At 43.7% G+C, this 22,266-nt stretch overlaps 1 protein-coding gene across 25 annotated transcripts in view; it reads right to left on the reverse strand.

The window, feature by feature from the left end:
- Positions 1 to 22,266, reverse strand: part of LOC118091751 (uncharacterized) — a 191,559-nt gene that overhangs the window by 166,857 nt on the left and 2,436 nt on the right. The window contains exon 1 of one of the 25 annotated variants that reach the window (XM_088653711.1): positions 22,032 to 22,135. The exons of the other annotated variants lie outside the window; for them this stretch is intronic. The gene's annotated coding sequence lies outside the window, so the exon portion shown is untranslated. Of the gene's footprint in view, positions 1 to 22,031; positions 22,136 to 22,266 lie in introns of those variants that run through there. 25 annotated transcript variants of the gene reach the window in all.

Below are 22,266 nucleotides of genomic sequence, written 5' to 3' on the forward strand. Positions count from 1 at the left end.
CTCAGATCCTGCTTCTGGGTTTCCCATTACTATACTGTAGAGGACTATGGTCAGCCACTGTGAGAACAGGATGCTGGACCAGATGGGCCATCGGCCTGATCCAGCAGGCTCTTCTTAGGTTCAAGATGAAGCTGTCAATGAACACCTATGCACTGGGGGAACTAGGACCCCAAAGGCCGTGCAACAGGACAGTTGGACATAACTAAATGCCATTTTACAGAAGTCTGTTACTTGAGGGAAGCTGTGCTCAATCCAAGGAACACAAAAGCACAGTACCAGGACATAATGTGCTACCCAATGAATCGTACAGCTTCCACCCCAATATTTTCTATTTTTTAGAGATGAGCAAAATCCTTTCAGGTTGGGAGAAGAGTTAGGGAAGAGGCGAGAAAGAACTGATGCTGTGCAAGTTGCATAGAAACCAAAGACCATTTGCTACAGACCACAGTTACTCAGCTATCACTATTAGGGACCTGGTACCAAAAATGTGCTTTGCTGCCATCCTCTCAATTTACAGAGGTGCTATATGCAAATATGAGGACACCAAATATCTACCTTAAAGGGCTGTTGTAAAATATCACCATTAAATCATTATGTGAAAGTAGCATTAGTTATTATGCTATATGCCAGAGCAGCAGCTATGTTTGCCTGTGGCTACGAAGACAACACTTTAAATCAGGCTTCCCCAAACTTTGGTCCTCCAGATGTTTGGGACTACAATTCCCATCATCCCTGACCACTGGTCCTGTTAGCTGGGGATCATGGGAGTTGTAGGCCAAAACATCTGGAGGGCCGCAGTTTGGGGGTGCCTGCTTTAAACACTAGCAAATTAATTGTGGCTTCCATGGGCCAGAGTCCAGCTCTCCAAAAATTCATCAAGCTGGTAGCCCGTATATATACACCCAGAGTACGAAGCGAGGCCCAAAAGCGGAGCAACGCAAGAGATAGCAATAGGTGCGTCACAGTGCTATGCGAAGCGCATGACTGCAGAATCCAATCAAATGCATCCACGATCTAAGGAACTGAACACAAGATCCAATCAGCAAGTTTAAGAGATTATAAGAAAGAGCCAAAGTTATTTTTCTTTACTTTGAAATATAACCCAAGGTGCCTGGTGCCATTTGATAGTTTCTAGGTGCTGGGTCACACCAAGTTTCCTGGGATGCTAGTCTCAGTCCTTGGGTGTACTTCACAAACCTTCAATATCTGAATATGCTCAAGCATCAGTTAAGTATTGGACCTAATCAGATAGCTGAGTGACCTGGTTTACCTTACAGAAGGAATGTGGAGGGAGTACATCTGGCTAAAATGTCATCACGTTTTGATTTTTTTTAAAGGTTCCATAAGATGCAGCTCGCAAGTTTCAAGCAGATTCTGCTCTGACCTTCCTTGATCCATAATTTAGTGAATTTAAGTCTTTTCAACACAGACATGGATGACTTCATGGTCCTCATGATTTATGTTTGCATGCTTTCCATTTTTAAATCTAACTTGAATTGCTTTGTAGTGATAATGCTTTTTGAAAGCCTAAAGAATAACATGGGCCCATTTTTTTTCTCCTTGTGCAGAATATGCTTTTCTTTCACTCCAATTATGCATTCAGTTTTTGACACCACCAGCCAGGTACTTAACCTGGAGATGACCCACCTGGCTTGGGTCACACCTTGGAGAAAGGAAAATGTGCTCTCCCATGACATCCCATAAAACTACAAGCAATCAAGGATTTTATGGTTAGTCATTTCAACGTTTAGGGAACGTTTCTAACCCTCAAGGCTGAAAGAGAAAACCCTGAAAGTGTGTTACTAGTTTCCAAGTTAAACAAGAAGCAAAATAATGTAAACAGGGTTTGCAGGAATCAAGGACTTTCTCAGCATAGATACTGGATACTTCACCCATTCTCAGGAGCTCTGATATTACTTTACCAGTTAAGAGAAAAGGAAAATCAGGCACAATTTTAAAACTCTTAACATACACACAAGTTGTTGTTGTTGTTGCCGCCTGCCCTTCAGACTAAGGTCCCAGAGCCAATTAGTTAAAACCAGTTTATAACAACTTACAATCACAGAAATCACCTGGGTCCCAAAAGTATATATGTCAAATGTCAAAATCCAGGGTAAAGGGGTGTGTCTTCAGTGTAATTCAATATAAGTAATATTTAACACATTATCTACAACTGTGATTGCAGCGGTTGGCTGTTCTAGGCATGCTCCAAATGCATCAGGAAAGCTCTGGATTTCATAGAGAAACATTTAACCCTCCTAACCAGGAAATCCTGTTCACCACACAATCTAGCCAGGGTTATCTGCTGGTATCTGCCCTTCCTCTGCAGCCCCAGTGCTGCTATCGAGACAGCCCTCGATCCAGCAGGCTGGACTCTCTGTGGTTAGGCAGCTCAGCAGGCCTTTGTCTTAGCAAATAGCTGGAGCATTGCACATTGCTCAGATTGGTCACCGAGATGAGATCACCCTTAACGGCCAACTCCATCAAAATGTTTTTTGTTAGGAACTGCAGCAGCAGCAGCAGCAGTTATGCCTCTCCTCAGGAAGCAGGCTCCATTTTCTAGTCTTATAAAGCCACAAGAAGAAATACTTCGGAAAGAATTTTTGCCACCCAAAAAAAAGACAGCGTTCTCAGGCTTCATTCCCTCCCTGACCTTGAAGTGCTTTAAAATACTGGCAAACTTGCCAACCTTGTTCTACTCAACAGCACTATCTGAGAAGACAGAAAATTCAGGGTTTCAATATAACGTAGACAGCGGCCTTACTATAAAGGCATCTGCTAGCAACATTAAACATCTAAGCTTTCCTGAATGGCTCTCGCCTGACAGCTCCACCATCTGGATGTGGTGCCTGGGGATCCTTGGATTCACACACTAATACTACAGCCTGTAGAATTTTATCCGTTGTATTTTATCTGTACAATCAGAATGATTTTCAGGAAACAAAATGCTTTTTTTGTGCAGTATGAGCAGGAGCAAGGAACAATGTTATACCGTAGTTAAATGTTCTCGCTTGTCTTCTCTTACTCCACCTCACTGCCCTGCTCACAGCTGTGAAGAATATCCCTACATTATGAACTGGCTGTACCTGGCCACGTGTTCCTGTGGCTCCGTCAGGGCCCCTGTTTCCCAGGACAGACGCATGACGTAACGACACCCCTCCTTCTGTTGCCCCGGCGGGTGACGTCATATTCCCCCTGCATGATGCGTCACCCTCCACCCCAAGCCCTCTCTCTCTCCCCCTCACATACCGCATGGACATGTTGGGGAGGGTCTGCCCGGTTCCCCCAGCGGATTCCGGCGGGCGAGGGGGAGGCGGTCCAGCTGCAGGTCCTTAGGGAAGGCGGACATGTCAAGGGAGGCGGGGAGAGCCGAGGCACCGGTGGCAGAGAGGATCCCGCCCCTGCTCTCCCAGAAGGAGCCGCCGGCCACCCGCTCCCAGTACCCTCTGCACGCCCGCGTCGGAATGACGCCACCGTGTTCCCCGCGGCGTCCTATGAGTAAAGAATGTACTATAGCGTCTGTTGATTTGATGTCCAACAGATGGTGTGTTTTTCCACAAAATCATGTTTTTACCTGTCACAGGTGTGATGTCTATATAATCTAAGTATATGCAAACACTCGCAAATTCGCATACAACGTTGTGTCAAAATTTCAAGGCAATCGTTCAAGCACTTTTGGAGATTTTTGGTTATGTACAAACGGAAATTCATATATATATATATATATATATATATATATATATATATATATATATGGTCACCATTAAGAAAAAGAGGCAGGAATAGGCCAATATATATGTGATCAAGTGACTTTTCTTCTTTAATCTAGCTCAAGATGTAGCTCAACTGACATAACTAGCCAGATGTTTAACTGACAATCAATCACAGTCTGTACATCATTTGAAAAATAAGACTTTAGAGCCATCTTGCCCCAAAACAGGAACTAGACATTCCATTTTGGCAACTGCAACCTTGGTTTACAGAGCCATTTGGCTTCTGACTTATATTTCTGAGTTTCTAGCACTGGTCCATGTGTGTGTTTTACATTCTAATGCAAATACTAGGCTGTAGATACAGATCTGAGCAGGGATTTAAAATTAATAAAAGCTACGTAGCAGGCATCTCAATGCCCAGCCACATTAAACACCCTAACTTTAAGAGGGTAAAACTAACTTAAGCTAGGAGCAGCACACCTTAAGCAGGTAGCAATGCTGTTTTGTAGAAACAGTCCACCCTGCTGCTCTCTTTGTCCGTGACTCAGCAGAGCACATAGTCTCATTATAGGCAAAGTGCAAAGGGGCGGCTGTCATTATCAATGTCTTTTTCAACATGTACAGTAGCATAGTGGCCAAGAACATTATCTCTGAGTAATCTAACCTCTGCTACAGATTCACAGATCAGCCCCTATCCTGACCACCTTAGATCCTTTGAGCCTCTCTCGCTGGAAGAATTACTGAAAATCTGCATGAAGAACTTAAGAGCTATTAGAAGCCCCTAGTGATCCTTTTCTTCTCGCTATTAAGATCACATTATTTAAATATTACAATGGGGTTGCTTTTTCCTACAGAACCAGGAAACAGACAAAATGGACATTTTATTAGCTTAGCTAGCTGGACTGCACAACTGCATTCTTCACACCTGCAGATCTGACCCAACCAGCCAAAAATATCAGTCTCTAAGGATTATTGCAAAATGGAAGGATATCGTTGCAAAGCCATCTGCTCTCCCTATTTACACATCACCCAGATTAGCAACTGGAAGTCATTTTCACATTTATTTAGTCCTTTCTGAGCTCGGCTCACCACCGCTGCCGAAGGATTAAGGTTTTTAGAGTTCAGAAGTTGCTAAGTTTGCAAAAGGCAGTTTGCATCCTGGGAACGTTTATTTTCAGTGGGTCATCAGAATGGGATGGGGGTCGAAGAAGTACCTGGTGCTGATTATGTAGTTAGGAAAGAAAGACCTTGTTCTCATACAGGGTAAACGCATCTTTCAGTGTTTGATACTTTTTAGTGTTTGATGTTGTATTGTGTTAGTTTTTACTATTTTTTATTGGGAGCCGCCCAGAGTGGCTGGGGCAACCCAGTCAGATGGGTGGCATATGAATGAATAATAATCTTAACCAGATGCAACTGACATACTCAACCTGAAACACGCAAAGCTATTCCACCCATCCATACATTTCACAGGATTTCATCCACAGTCATATGTGGGAAACAAAATATACACAGCTATGAAGCTTCTGAATTGGGAAGTTAAAAGTCTTCAGTCAGCATATCAAGCTGCAAAAATAGTTCCGTATTAGAACAAACTGGGTTTGCAGGGGAGCGGGGGGCAAGAAAGCCAGCTAAGCCTCAGATCCAAAGTTTAGCAGACAAAAGAGATTCCGTATAGGTCAGAGCCTGTGAGGCAGAACGGTTAACTGGCATGAAGACAATGTCAAATTGTGTACATGACTGTATGCCACCAAGTGCTACAGCAGAGTGTCTCATGTTCAGGCTACAGCATAAATAGAACTAATTTGATCTAATCGAGACGTTCCATCTGCCAAAAGGTATTACAGAAGGCAGGGCTCACAGTGGCGGTGGGGGCAGCTGGTAAAAATGTGCTTTCGTTTTTTGTCTCTCAAAAGAAAGGGGACAAGTACTGTATGTCTAGAAATTCTTTGGCATGCGCAATGTAAGGACTCTAGTACACAGAAACGCAGAGGAACTTTACCGTCATGGATGAGAATCAAAACGGAATGTAGGAAACATCCTATCAGCTGAACTGTCCCATTAAAAGAATGTACAATCCGTAAGAACTGAGGAGTAAGCAGCTACCCAGTTGAAAGACTGAGCAAGCTGCACCTCACACATGCGAATGCTTGAGTGCTCATTCACAAGCAGAAAGCCTGAATAGTATTTAGTCTGCGTTCATTCAATGAGATGCCGGTCTATGGCTCATTCCTGCAGCTGCCTCCTTCATCTGTCAGCACCTACTCACTTGACTCAAAACAGAATGGGCACTCACAAAAATTGAATCCTAATACAAAACAGTCAGATGGGGCAATGCAAACGATATCCCTCTTATGTAGCCACATCCTAACAAGCTCTTATGCACCTAAGAATGAAACAGAAAGCAAACTGTCAAGATTCAGTTCCCCTATGAAATGTCGTCTGCACAAAACGTCCATATCTTCCGGGAAAGACTCGCCTAAATAGGTTTTCAGTAAGCCCTTCCAGTGGTAATAAAGTGGTGCTTTATTGATTAGGAAAATGCATAATGACACAAAAATGTCCTGACAGGTCATTTGACTGATAATAAAAAAAAAAAACCAAACCACCTTGGTCAATTTATCAGTCAAATAATTGTATAAACAAGTAAAGCATTAATCAGTACGACAAACCAAGGCACACCAATAACAAAAGCAACTGGGTCCCTGTAAGACTTTGGTGCCACCTGATATCAGCATAGCACAACAGCTTCACCTGAAAGCTCCTCATTAAATTGCAAGGCTGTGACCAAACATAGACTTCGTCGGCTAATTCCCATCCCTTATTCCCACTGTATTGCACTGTTTACTATAGCCTGATGAGGAGTTCTGGTGAACTCGGAAGCCTGCACACTATTTTGGAATGTTTTGGTTGGCCTAATAAAGATTATTTGCCTACTATGGATTTTGGAGTTCTCTTATGGGCAAGCACAGTCCATCTTGCTGCTTGTGCATGTGTGCGTTTTCAGGAAACTTTACAGACCACTATTGGGACACCCCGCCTGGAGGTCCCTCCTTTTCCCACATCAAATGCCACTGACTCAATGGTAGCCTCAACTCCTGGGCCTTTGTCAACTGCCATAACTGCCTCCAACACTTACAGAAGTCCTGTCACTCAAAGAAAAAAGCAGTGTCCCCCCCCCTCCCCAAAAAATGTTCCTGAGTATGCAAGTCAACAATTTCGCAGGTCCACTCTGCTTACATGACCCTTTCACTTGGTCCAGGTTAAGAGGCTAAGAGACCCCTTATCTTGCCAGCGGTTGTCAAGCTTATCAGGTCGCTTTAACTTTTGGCTCACCTCTTGGACAAGTTTGACAAGTCAGAGGATCAAGAGTTGTGAAGAAAGGAGGCTCAGCCTAAAATTTAGGGGAGGAGGAAAGCCACCTCTCACTTAATTGGGTTCAACTTTAAAAGGCAAGTCTGTGCTCCTTCTGCAAATGAAGCACAGATAGGGACAAACACACACACCCCGAAATCAATTCATTGACAACTTGTGGTGGGAAAGGGTCCCCAGCACCCCACCATAAGGAAGAAATGTCACCATCTCATTTTGTGCTCTGGACAGCTTAAAAACCATACTAAATAAAGGGGAAAGAAGTGTATGAAAGACTCTGTGATTTGAAAACAACAGAGGCTGTATGTACTTTTGTTACCAAAGAAAAATCTTTTTTTTAAACGTAGTTTTTTTTAAAAAAAAATCCAGAGTCAAGTTTGTTAAAACTGCAGCAGTTAATACCCACTGTGAATTACATCTGTCAGAATTATTCACATGCTGGTAGAGACTCTGCCCTGCTGCTGAAAAGCACTCACTGTGCAGTAAATGGCTTGCAACCCAACTGGGACTTGCTTCCATGTTTGTCAGACTTAACACACACAAACACACACAAACAGAGGAAGGAGTGATAAGTGATGTCTAAGAACAAGTGATACGAGGAAGTCTTGCAGCAGACAATGGTTTGCAACTCAAAAACAGAGCTTCCATTTACCTAGTCAGCTGCCTCTTCTCCAGCAACAGCCAATATCAAATGCAGAGGGTGATGTAAGAATTCTAGTAATGGACAACTGGGGAATAGCATGTACACATAGAAGAAGTTCCTGCATAATCCTCTGAGAGATGGAGGCAGATTCTGGGCATCCAGTAAGTCAAGCACAAATAGCGGGTTGCCGGGACAGCATTGGACCAGTGCTTCTGCCTCTGGCATTCTTCAGAGCAAAATTCATGGTGCCGTTACTGCTTAGAGCGAACCTATGGAAGAAACCGGTACTTCCCAGTTCATCCGGCATTAAGCCAAAGGATAGGCATTGTTCCATTTTTAAAGGTTATACTCTGCCTTATCCTTGAGTCAGCTGACATGCCACTTTGTAGAAGCAGAGATAGCTAAGGTGGCACACCTAGCAGATATTGTCACTCTCCTGGCAGCCCAGGACAGCCAATGCTCAGGAGTGATGGAGACATTTTGGTCCAGCAGGGCCTCCCCCCTGCTGTAAATTATCACTCAAAGCAAAGCATGGAGAAGATATAAAAATTACTCAGACCCCAACACCAATATCTGAAGAGTAACACCAGTTATAATTTATCTCCTGCCATTCTAGTGTCCATGCTGCCCTAATGAGCTGGTGAATTCTGTAAACTTGCTGCACAAAGTGGAATTTGTTCCATTTCCCCCCGCATGGCACTAACAGAGAAGGGCCACAGCTCTGTCGCAGAGCATGTGCCCTGTGTGAACTATGCCCGGGATTCAGTCCCTGGTATCTCCAGGTAGGGCTGTCAAAAACCCTGCCAGTGAGTGTACGTCAGTGGTGGCCAAACTTGGCCCTCCAGCTGTTTTGAGACTACAACTCCCATCATCCCTAGCTAACAGGACTAGTGGTCAGGGATGATGGGAAATGTAGTCCCAAAACAGCTGGAGGTTATACTAAGATAGATGGACAGATGGTCTGACTCAGCATAAAGCAGCTTCCCATGTTCCTGGAAGCATTCTCGGGCACTCCAGCTGGAGCCCATGTCCATCCAAAAGACCTTTCCCCCTTCCGGCAGCCATGGCTCATTTTAGCCCAAAATCGTAAGTTTAGAACTATGAGGCTGGGGATTCAAATCCCAGGTGCCTCAGATAAAGTTCTGGACTCTGCATTATGATTATGGTCACTAGTCCAAATGCTGTGGCAATGTCTGCCCAGGTGGCTGCACCTCTGGGGAGGGTCCATAGCACAGAACATGGATAATGGCAATATCCAATTCTTGCCATTCTCCAGGCATCCTCCAGTGGTGCTTATTTTTAGTACATTTATATAGCACTTCAATGTTGGGATTGCCAAGATATATCTATAAGTAGCAAAGAGCCCCATAAGGTAGGCCAGTATTTTGGAATGTTTGTGACTGGACTATCACCACACGCAGGGCTTCACAACAAAAGCACGATGGAAAAGGAAATTGCGAAATCCCATTAAGTCGTTTTTGCTGTATTCTTCATTGTAAAAATTGGTGCTTGACAGCTGAATGATATCACTTCCTCAGAACAATCCTGAGAGGCAGGTTAATAATCAGCAGCGCAGCAAGCTTGCTCCCCAAGAGCCCTTGGGCTTTGTATCCGCATCTTCCAACATCCAGCACCAGCCTTCTTCCTCAGTCTCCCACAGGTTAAATTGAGCTTCCTTCTGCTATCATATCGGAGGAACTCCCTTTTCCCTTCAGGATTTGGGCGTTCAGCTGCACACAAGCTGTCATTGTAAGGCTTACAAAAGAAGGTTAACCAACGGCATTCCACAGCGCTTGCAAAACTACACATTCTTTCCAAATGGATGCATACTGAAAATCTGCAGAGCAATGACATAATGCAAGATTGCAGGTCCATTTTAATTGACCCGCCAATGCCACACTCTCAGTTGATGCGGAACAATTATGTACAAGTGGCTTGTTTATTCAAAGCACCCCAGAGGCTGCATTCAGGGCACACACACCTCTAGGATGATCAGGCCTGGAAATTAAATCCCACCACCATCACAGGAGGAGTTTATTATGCAAAACTTTGCCAGGAGCTCACACCACGGTGTGTGTAGGCCTGTCCTTAAGCGAATTCCAGAAATTTGAAACTTGAAATTAAGTTGGAGGGAGAAGCAAGTAAGCCAGCCTTTGAAAATGCTCTTAGTGCAGATATCAAAGCTGGCAAATCCAGTCATTTATCAATTGCACCAATGCAAGCTACTAACAGGGTCACCCCAGGACAAAACATGTAATCCCCGCTCCCCACTCTGCCACATGACCCTGCTCGGCCTGCAGGTTGGCTGCACCCGATTCCAAGGAGTTTTACACAAGAGGATTCCCCTTTTCAACAAGGAACAGCCAGATGCTTCTGTGGATGAAGTCAACAGCCTTCCCTGTTACCTGTTCCCAAGCACCTAGTGGTCTCTGCATATGGAAATGCATTTCATTGTTGTTACTGTTATTATATTTATTTAAATTCCACCTTCTTCCCAGCACACCTGCACCTGAAAGTACCCAACATATGACCAGAGGATGCTCGCGAAAGCCTTGAAGGTCAGGGCAAAAAAGAGAGAAATGCCTAGTTTCTATTGGAAGCCTCAGACCTCACAAACTTTGTTTCCTCCACCTTTAAAATGGTAACATGACATGGTTGTTGCATTTTGCACATCACCCTTGCAGGGCACTTCACAGGAGTTATTAGCTGTCAGCCACCTTCTTTACGACAGTCACCTACAGATTATAACAAAAAAAAAAAAACAGCAAAATGTACCTGACTGCATGCCTAGAGGCAACAGTTCAATATAGACAACCAGGAAAATTACTCCTGACAAATGAATTGTGCATTTAAACAAACAGAAGCCCAGCTCACATGCTGTGGTAAACCACAATTCAGGGGCAGGCATGTTACTCTCCAAATGTTGCTGCGATACAACAGCCGCATGCAAACAGAGCCTGCAAATCGAAGGATTCAATACTATGAAAGAAAAACTGAAGAAATCATCACTCCTGCTTAAAAGGGGCAAATTAAGTCTGTATTACTAAGATTACTGCACTTCAGGGGTGAGGAAACCTCAGGTCAGGGGAAGAATGTGCCTCCCCCAGTCCCCTCTCATTCTCCCCAGGCCACACCTCCCACCAGTCCTACCCCACACCTTTCTTGCATGCTTTTACCAGGTTGTAATGCATCCATCCTGGAACTGAGATGCTGACTCTTCCTTGCCTGGAGAAGGGAGAGATTTGGGGTGTGGAGGGTGCAGAGGAAACATCTGGCTTCTGTGTGGCTGGGATTTAGTCTAGGCGAAAGTCATTCCGCTCCGCCCCCCCCCCCCCGCCCCTGTCCGTGTCCCTTGGCTGAAAAAGGTTTCCCAGCCCCATTGTAACAAGCAGCATTTTTTATTTTTTTAAAAAAACACATAACACATAGAATGAATCAAACTATTCCACATTAAACAACTTAAAAAGAAAGTTCTCCTTTAAAAAAAAAGCTTCACATATACTGCACCAGATTTTTGGTCTTGTTAAATTGCAGGATCAACAACTTCCATTTAGCTGAACGAGCTGCTTTGCAAAATGAGGCAGCTCCAGTCGATTCCACGGCACAAACAGTGCTTCATCCCTCCCAGACAATACAAAAACTGTCTTGGAAATATGACCTAATCCTATGCCAGAAAGGACAGCCTGCCCTTCCACCCACCAAGATCCCACTCCAGATGAATAATGCATCTTATTACAGCAGCCACAGCACAGAAAGCAGCATTTAAGACTAACAGATATCATTAAAACCTTTTCCTAAATTCAGTTTCTGGCTCTGGCTGGCCAGCTTTGCGATTGCAGCCCTAATGCACTCTGTCTGAAACTAGAAATCTCCAGAGATGCCCAATGACTCCTCAGCCTAGACCCACCCAATTCAGCAGGGCCCAGCTAGCGATGGCCTTCCCAGCACTGAAATGCCATACTGGCTTCACCCAAGTGACTATTGTGGGCGTCAAAATATTCAAGGCACCAACCATCAGCTGATTCCATATCCCAGTGTGCCACAAGTAGCCTCTGGCTTCACAAGCCCCAAAGAGAATCAAAGGGCCATTGATGGGAGCTGAGCAGTCTGCTGAAAGTGCTGTAATTTCTGTATATATCGCATAAGCAGACAACAATCCTATTTAAAAACAACAGTCTCGTATTCTTCGCATTTTAAAATGTAATTAAGGCAAGACCAAGAAGAACAGGCAACCTGTAATAATTAAATATGCCTGTAGGCAGCTCCATGGTGGTTTGGTTTTTTGCAGCTGGGTTGGTCCTCATTTTCTTCCCCCTGGATGCATTTTCCATGGAGAAAATGCAACCAGGTACTTGAATATGAATACCATGCAAACAACGTGAGACAAGCAAGTACCAACAGCGTTGGGGAAATCCCAGGAGTCACGAGCATGCAGCCATTTAATTACTGAAAGCTGGTGCCCAGGAGTTTGGGCTGGGGAAGATGGAAGCTGAAGACTAAAGTATGTGGAGTGCAGCAGAGTCCATTTTATGCCCAGGTGAAAATGTGTCCCACCTTCCTAAGTTCTGAGCAGGATATACGTACTATGGAACTGCTTTGTATATGCTTTGTGTACTCTTAATCTGTTTTTTATTATGCGGTCTTTGCCATTTTCTGGTTCTCACCGATTTTAGCTGTTTTCATCCTGTATTGGATGGCATCCAACGTTAGCCTTGCTCAGAGTAGACACACTGAAATTGATGGACATTGGCTACCTTGGGTACATTCATTTCAGCTGGATCTACTCGACAAATCTAGTCAGATACAGCTGTCTATTTTGAAACTGTTTTAGCATTTTAGTAAACAACAACACCAGGTGGAAGTTAACTCCACACCCTAATTCAAGGCCGCACCTGAGCTACGCCCTTTATGCCACCTACTCTATGTATACTTCAAACTCAGCCAGTAATCAGCTGTTTTCATTTTTAAAAATATTACAATGATTCTTTGCTGCCTCCAACCAAGGGTACACCTAACTGCATCTGTATTCATATAAGGGTACATAAAAATCAATGATTTTTTAAAAAAAATAAATAAATCTGATTTTATTTTAATTGATTTTTTTATTTAAATTGGATTTTTAAAATAAAATGCTTTTGGAGGAAAAATCTTTCTAAAGATAGTTTTCTATTAAGTTACATTATAGTCCAAAGGCTGTTCATCATGAAATAAAGATTTGTTTTAAGTTTTTCATGTGTGTTAAAACATTTTTTAAAAATGTTTAACCACATCAGTTAACAAACATAGATGCATATGGCATAATGTTATTGTTTTAGTTAAATAGTTTAAATTGTTATTAAGGAAATGATTATTTTTCTCCTTCCAATAAAGTACAGCAGAAAAGTTGTCCAAATATAAAGTTATTAAACCTCACAATAATGTCATAATTATCTGTCTATGTATTTCTAATAGTGTAACCAAATCAGTAATTTTTGATATAACTGTAAAAACTATTCTGAAATTTTACTATTCCAAAAATGAAACCTTCCTCTAGTTGTAATTGCAGTATTAAGATGATACCAGCAAGAATGAGTCTTTCTGTAAAAAAATGATTTAAATCAAGTCTTACTGACTAGTGATTTAAATCGTGATTTAAATTGATTTGATTTAAATTAAATCCACCCTGATTCATATGGCATTTAGCTTGATCCCGTGCAGAATGCAGCCATTTTGGAGGAAGGGCTTGAAGTTCTTTTACGGACATTTTCTTTAAATAAGGTACTTTCGGAGCTGCAAAGGGCCAGGAATGAATTCCTCCCATGACTGCAGACTTTGCTGTTCATTTTGCTGACCTTTCCTACCCACAGACACATCCTACCCCATTAGCAAACCTACGGGAAGCCTGAAAGCTTTCTTGCGTGACAGGATGACAGGAACAAGATGACGGTAAGAGCTCTGAAGGCCACACAGAGTTGAGGTCTTCACAATTTATTTCCTTCGCCTGCACAAATTTCTGGATCCACCTATCCAAGCAAGGAAGAATCCAGGCCAGTAGTGTAGAGTCCTGGTTAAGAGGACAGAGTTCTAGGTCACAAGGGCCTGATTCAAGCATCACTCAAAGCCAGTGTTCGAAATTAGCCAGGCGCCAGGCGCATTTTGCAACTGGCACAGGTCCAATTTCAACCACAAGGAGATCTCTGGGTACCAGGTTAGTGACAGACATTTCCACTTGGCTGGCCCCTCCAACTTTCTTAAGCAGGTAATCAGAGCTTGTTTATTGCATTTATATCCCAACTTTTTCTCCAAGGAGTACATGGTTCACTTCCCTCTTCGATTTATCATGTTTTTAATATTCTATTGGAAGCCGCCCAGAGTGGCTGGGGAAACCCAGTCAGATGGGCAGGGTATGAATAATAAATTTTATTTATTTATCTATTAATCAATCCCTACAATGACCCTGTGAGGTAGGTTAAGAGACTAGGACTGACTCCATGGTCACCCAAAGAGCTTCAGGACTGAGTGGGGATTTGAACCCTCATCTACCAAGTCATAGTATGACACTCTAACCACTACACTACACTGGCTTTCGAGAGAACTTCTGCTATGGAGCAGCTCTATAAATTAAGTAAGCACATCGATATGGGGAAAGCAAAATGCCGCTTAAGAGAAGGATCTGAAATATTTTCCTTGAAGTTTGAATGTGTTTTATTCTGGATTGTTTTATTAGATGTTCTAATGTGTTGTAAACAGCTTTGAGATTTTTTTTCCCTTTAAAATATAAAGCGGTATAGAAATGAAATGAATAAAAATAAATCCCACCTCAGGGGGGGGGGTGGCGCCTAGACATTCTGTTGTGGCGACCATAGTCCAGGTTTGAGGTCGCATTTGGTGATTAGCTTATATACCTGAGCTTCTAACACTGCCTAAAGCATGAAGCTGAGTCTTAGGCGAGCTAAAGGTTACAGATAATGTAGGGAAAGCAATCTGAGCACTTTTCTGAAGTGCTGTATAGGTAGTAGAATTTGTATTTAACTTTTGCTTATCTCCCAACTAAAGGCCAGAGTTCCACCCTGTCATTCCGCTGAGGAGCATCCCCTGGCGTCTGCTGAAGCCCTGCATGCTCTCCATGGCAGGCTGGCTTTGAGTAGCAACAACAGATGCAGCCTGCCCTTCACAGCGAGGGACCTTTAAGAAGCCCAAGCTGTTCTGTCCAGCCAAGCTGCTCCACAAGACCCCCCAAGCATACTTCACTTTACTGCTCTGCATGCCAATCTTTTACCATGGTATGATCCTTGCATCAGCCACCCCGACATCAAATCCCAAGTCTACCACCGAAAGTCTGGAGGAATTTCTCCCAACGTGCATACAGAAGAGCAGGCACAGCACCATATATGCAGCACAAACTTTGGGGCACAGATCACCCCTGTGACTCCAAGCTGCAGGCTGGCAAAGCTGAGAAAAATGTGTCGAAAGGCCTTGCCCTGCCCAGCACGGGGTGGCTGGGAGCCAAAACCTCCCTCCTGCCATGTGCCAGCAGCTGGGGAGCAAGCCAGTTCAAGGGAAAGGGCCTACCTTTTAATTTATTTAAAATATTTGTACCCCACCTCTTACCTGCAAGGGTTTCCAAGGTCGCTCACCAGTATAACAACAGAACACTCTGTAAAACACAGGGCGCCAGCAAATAATACTTCAGATTTCCAACTGAACCTTCCAGGTTATAGAAGCAACATCACGCCACACTCAACAGAGTGTTAGAAACTTAAGTTATAGAAGCTAGGTGCCCAATGGCTCCTTAAACCAAGGTTGCAGTTGGCAAAGCGGAATGTCTAGTTGCCATTTTGGAGCAAGACGGCTCAAGTGTCATATTTTGTCAAATGATGGACTGTGTTTGTTTGTCAGTTAAACATCTGGCTAGTTCAGAGGACAACCTATGCGGCTTGGGACCCTCGTACCTACGGGACCGCCTCTCCTGGTATGCCCCACGGAGGACCTTAAGGTCCACAAACAACAATACTCTGGAGATCCCGAGCCATAAGGTGGCTAGATTGGCCTCTACTAGAGCCAGGGCCTTTTCAGTATTGGCCCCAACTTGGTGGAATGCTCTTTCCCAGGAGACCAGGGCCCTGCGGGATTTGTCATCTTTCCGCAGGGCCTGCCAGACAGAGCTGTTCCGCCTGGCCTTTGGGTTGGACTTAGTCTGACCCCTGTGTTTTCCTCCCTCATGGCCTGGATTTATGGACTACTTGAAATGAGGCTGCAGTTTAAATTTTAAATTTTAATACTGTATTTTAATCTGTATTTTAATTAATTGTTTTTATGTTTTATTGTGGTTTTGTTGGTGTGAGCCGCCCTGAGCCCGGTTTTTGACTGAGGAGGGCGAGGTATAAATAAATTATTATTATTATTATTATTATTATTATTATTATTATTATTATTATAACCTTGAGCTAGGTTAAAGAAGAAAAGTCACTTGATTCAGTCCACATCTATACTGGCCTATTCCGAACTCTCTTAATGGTGACTGCTCCTGCTCATATATTATTCTCATAGAGCAGCATGGCAACAAATACGTACACTTTCACCTCATCATTTCTTGGAATTTAAATTTACATATTTTCATTTATTTATCTTTGTAGCTGCTACAAATATGGACAGGCTAATCTCCATACCTAAAAGCAAAAAAACCGGGGGTGTTTATTTCTTCCAGCAATGATCATCTGAAACCCTACAAAAAATCAGCAAGAGCAACAGATTGTTACAAAACATGATAGTTATTTCAAAAGTATTCTATGACAACATGCTGACACATTTGGGTATCCAGGCTATGACTGGTCAGATCAACATATGAAGGAAAAGTCCAAGTCAGAGTTCCCATCTGGACTCCCAAGTTTGATATCCAGCAATTAATTATTCATCCCTGGCTTTTGATTAAAGCTATAAAAAGCCAAACTCAATGCACCAACATCCCGTAAAAAGCCATTAGGTTTCTTGTAATGCAAAGAGCTGTGCCAACTGTGCCTGATTAAATGTGCCTTGACAGATTTACTCACAGGCTGATTGGTGGTTTCGCTTAAATCATAAAATCTGTCATATTCCTATCAGGAGTTTAGAATTTTACTGTACTGCACTCGAAGGATAGCTCTTCACTGGGCCTTCCACCTTGGCCTTGCTCTGGTGCTGTGAATGCAGCTCAAACGTAGATCATGTGCAGAAATTTCAGAACAGCTTTCTTCTCATTAGGATGGACAAAGGCAATTTGGGATGTGTGGGATACTAAAGAGCAGGGATAGGGACCCTGTAGCCCTCCAGATGTTGCTGGACTCCTTGATCATGCTGGCTGAGGCTGATCATCATTTGCAAAGCCACATGTTCCCCATTCCTGCTGGAGAGTTTGGGCTTCAGGCCCATCTGCTTTCTTATAGGAAAAAGGTAACCACCAAAATAACCACAATATTTGAGACTTCAGCTATTAAGTACAGGGTTGATCACAGAAATGAAAGCTGTCAGCATTCTCCACTGTGCCAGAAGCATTATTAAACCCATCTGTTTAAACCAGTGTTTGAAAAGAGATTGGTAATAAATGAGTAGGGAGTTACTTTGGGCAAGTGAGACTTTGATCCAGGACCCAATAAAACCATCGGATTCCGAAAAGCTGCATTTAACTCAGCTGAAGCTGTGCCACCATGAGGCGTGACTTCCTGCAACAGAGTGGAAGGGCTGGATGTGAAGGCTACAATTTGCCTGCTTTCAGCACATAAACTGCATCTTGCCTATGTTTGCTCCTAATAGAATCTCAAGAGCTCTCACTGAACGGCTATGTACTGTAAAATGAAAACAAATAGCTATCCTAGAACATGGGTAGGCAAGCTAAGGCCCAGGGGCCGGATCCAGCCCAATCACCTTCTAAATCCAGCCCGCGGACAGACTGGGAATCAGTGAGTTTTTGCATGAGTAGAATGTTCCCTTTTATTTAAAATGCTTCTCTGGGTCATTTGTGGGACATGGGAATTTGTTCATTTTTATATATATTTTTCAAAATATAGTTGCCTCCCCCCAAAGTCTGAGGGACAGTGGACCAGCCCACTGCTGAAAAAGTGGACCAGCCCCCTGCCAAAAAAGTTTGCTGACCCCTGTCCTAGAACTCCTACATGCTTGCCATCATCCCCCAAAGCAAAAGTATATCACTAAAAGTACTAAAAGTATGTCACTACTATACTTTGCAAAGTGTTCCGATTCAGCCTAGGCAATCTCCAAACCAGCTTTTCCCCAACTCTGCACTCTCCACATGTTTTCGACGACAACTCCCATCAAGCTGGGAAAGGCTGCTGCAGCAGAAACAAGGATGCCTTCTTGCCTGGCTGTAGGCCAGATACACGCTATGCCCGATGAAGCACAACTCGAAAGAGTGCACACCTTTAAACTACTGGTCCTACGCATCTTTTTCTGTGGTATGAAGCAGTTGCCAAGAGAAGTTGCCCAGGGGCAGCAAGCGTTCTGACTTCCTTCTGAAAAACCACCACCATCCATGTGGGAGGCAGCATCCAAATATTAGGATTATATCAATTCATCTGTTTAGCAGCAATAGTCAGATTCCCAGTATGGATTGAATAATTTCTGCCTTTGGTTTGCTGCCAAGGTAAACACAGGAGCAGTGACAGTCCCGCCTGGCTAACCAAAACTTAATTATGGTTGTTTCAGATTGAAGGCGCCCATCTGCTTGAATATCAACAGACCACAGAGATCTATCAAGGCCTCCATTGCATATCTGATGCCATGCAGCTGATTAACCTCTGAAATTAGAGGGTTGTTGCCACCCTGCTCTGTTAATCGGGTTCGGCTGATTGGAGTAGTTTCAAAAAAAGAAGTCCTGAATAGACTCGCTGGGTTGGAACTGGGTGGTGGCAATGGAGGAGGAGGAGGAGGACAGATATACCGACAATACAATGACATGAATCGGAAGAGAGTCCATAAATCACAAACTAAATTGGATCTGGATTCTGCAAGTCATGGGGCATAAATAACACTGGACAATAAAAGCAAAGGCAGGAGCCCAAGACGGGATCTGCCAAGGAGTGCCAAAAAGAAGCAATAAACAGAACATTCACGAGCCATAATGGCCAGTGTAGACATTTAACAATGGTTGTAAAATCCTTCAAGCCACCAGCAAAAGGCTTGCCAACTGTTTACTAGCAGAGAATACAAAGGGCCCAAACATACAATGACAGCAACAGCAGAACAGCAATTGCAACAGGTCCCTTGTAGGTCTACAAATGCCTCGTGTACGTAAACACTTCTGACAATGGCTGGCATGCCATGTGCCACATCAACATAGGCTACAGATATCACTGTTTCGAGTTGTTTCTCCGCAGCAGGAGATCAAGGTGTCTTAGAGCCCAGCACTGCATGCCCAGGACAAGCAAGAATCCTTCCAAGGTCTGGAAGAGACTTCTGTTACCCAATATCCTTTACCTCAGGCTTATGAAGAGCCACTGATCACCTATGGCGAGTAAGAATAGTCTCCAGGTAAACTTTCATAAACAGGAATAGAACCTCTTTTCTTTTCACTCTGAGGCCACGAATGTGCGGCAAGTTATTAGCAGAGATACGAGGGGGCAATCTGATTTTGTATGATCTACAAACCTGGTGCAATCTATTCACAAGGCAATTTTAACTAGAGATACCAGAAATCCAGGACCTTCTACAACTTCTGTGCAATACTATGGTTGTGCTGAAGAGGCAGCCCAATGTTTGGTGGGATTATGGGGAGAGGGGGCCACATAGGTTGACTAATCTAGCCAGGAGCTGCCCAAGAATGTAAGGAGAGCTTGACACCAGCATATTTTGACTTAAATCAAACCACATCCAGAAGCAAAACCACAACTACACCACACATAGCACAAAAGCAGTGCAGGGGAATGAACAGAAAGCTGCAACTGGACCAACACAACCTGAATGAGACCTCAAAGGTCATCTAGTCAAAACTCTCTGCCAATGCTGGAAATTCATTGCTACAGCATCCCCAATATCGGGTCAAGCATCGAAAAACCTCTCATGAAGCACGGCACAGCACCTTCAAAGATTGTCTACTCTGCCATCAAATAATTCATGCAACAGGACGTTCTTTGGTGGAAATCCTTTTTCTTGTAATCTGAACCTGCTGGTCCAGACCCTCTGCTCTAGAGCAACAGAAAACAAATTTATCCCACCATGCATGTGACTATGAATATGCACATATTTGAAAATGGTCATCATGTCACACCTTAAATCATCCCCATATCCGGGCTAACCCAACTCTTTCTCATTGGATTTGCTCTCCAAGCCCTCACCATTTTTGCCACCCTCTTCTAGACATTCCAGACAGCAGAGTGACTTACTCTTCCTGACCACCTTGTTTCTCCTCCCTGTGTGAGCACAAGTGGCTTTTGAGATGACAAACTGCATAGCTAATTCAGTAAGAGCCACATACCTGCCCTGCAAGGTAAGCTACACCCTGATTTAAAAATATCCTAGAATTTCAATCTGCAGACTGATCTGTGACAATCTTCCATGATTCTCGGTTGCAGAAGCCTTTTTAGGTCTGCATAGGTCTCTCCCTTTGTTCCTCTTTCACTTACTCTATCAGTGGTTCCCAACAGGTGGTCCGGGGACCCCCAGGGGTCCGCGAGCTATGCCAGAGGGGTCCGCAAGATGCTCTTAGAATAAATAATATATTAAATATATTTCGTATGATAACAGATTTTTTGTTTTGGCCGCTTCCTGCATGAGCAGAGTCTAGCGCAAAACTAGAATTAGATAGAGGCAGTAGTTCTGCTGTATGCCGTTAGGTGGCGCTTTACAAACACTACTGTTTTGCAAAGAGGCAGCGCGCACATTCTACTAACGCTCACCTCCCCAAGATGCTTTGCGCGCGTCAGCTTCATTTGTGCGCTACTGCGCAGGTACCCTGTCTTCTCCATTCCCCTCCCTCCTCCCTGGCGCGCGCTGCCTCTTTGCAAAATAGTGTTTGTAAACAAAGCGTTGTTTTTCGCGGAAGCTACAGTTCGCGTAGTTAAAAATGGACCGTTGGTTAAAAAGTGGTTCGTTAAAATGACAAAGGCCTACAGATGAAGAGGAAGAACTGTAAAAAACGTATAAATATAAAATATCAAAAGACTCTTAATTTGGCTCTCACTTTTTAATTTTAGGATTAGTAATTAATGGGGGTCCTTGTCACAATAGCGGCTCGATGAGGGGTCCTCGAGAAAATTTTGTTGAGAACCCCTGCTCTATGTAACTGTCATCTAAATAATCTTTTCTCGTTTCCCTTCAACCATATCATGAACTAGTCCCTCTCCCATTGTATTGACATACACCTGAGATAATATTTTCTTTTCTTTTTCTCTTAAGTGATCAGAGGAGGAATTTGACTGTTGTGAAGAACACAGAAAGAAGAAACGCCATGGCACACCTGTAGCAGAAAAAACAGGCACATTCCTCTGCCCCAGCTGCAGCAAAACATGCCTCTCCCGCATCAGTCTCTGCAGCCACAGCAGACACTAGAACGTTCCAATGTTTTGATTTTATCCCCAACGGTGCACTCTTCCATTGTCTTCCAAGTCAGACAGATACAAACAACTGAAAAGACAACCACTTGAAGCACATTTTAACTTGTGCTTAACACTCCCCGAGCCACTGAGGTGAGACAGGCTATGAAATAAATAAATAAAAACAAATAACCAAGATGACTCTATATCCAACACTGATGTTTTTAAAAAGTGCTTTTAATGCTTCACTGCAGAGAAAATAAAGAGCAAAGGGATGCTTTGCATCCGTGGCCCAGAACAAATTATAAGTCTTTATAACAAACCTTGCTATAAACAAAAGTTTGTCTCGGTAGGTTTTGGTGCTTCTCACTCACTACAAACTCTGGCTTTTAAGCAATCCTGCAAAATGGAGAGCTCTGTGTCATGCACTGAGGAGGCAGAGTTGGGAAAGCAATGTAAGCAAGAGGACAGCTGGGGGGGGGGTAGTGGGGGGAAACCACGAGGCAGAAGAGTTAGAGAGTACGGAAGTTTCAGGGTCCAGGACCCCAAGTGCTGCAGTGCCTTGAAGACCATTAAGCCTTGGGGGTACCACAGCTCTCTGCCCTTTCACTGCTTCAGACAAACACAGCTACCCTTCTGGAATTTTAATTTTAAGAGGCTCTCTAGCGAAAAGTGAATGTGGCAATGACAAAGCAGGCAGGCAGGCTTGGTATGCACTTGAAGGCGGGGGGGGGGTGTGGATTCGTTCAGCAAGAGGCCCCTTCCTACCCAAGAACAGCAGGGCCCTATGTCTAAACTTACCCGAGGCAGCGTCGCACTCATACCACACTCATTTAATACTTAAAATATGACAACTGTTCCTTCTAAATCGGTGCACCCAGCTTGAAGCTAGGCCCGATTTATAAAAATAGCTTGCCGCTCAGATCCCTTGTGCCGATGACTGGGCAGAGTTACTGTATAGGCCGGCCGTGCCTCTGCTGCTGCATCCACGCAGCTCACCACACCCATCCCCTCGAGCAGCGGTTCTGCGATCGCT

Source organism: Zootoca vivipara, chromosome 11 (assembly GCF_965207765.1).
Source record: "Zootoca vivipara chromosome 11, rZooViv2.hap1.1, whole genome shotgun sequence".
NCBI lineage: Eukaryota > Metazoa > Chordata > Lepidosauria > Squamata > Lacertidae > Zootoca > Zootoca vivipara.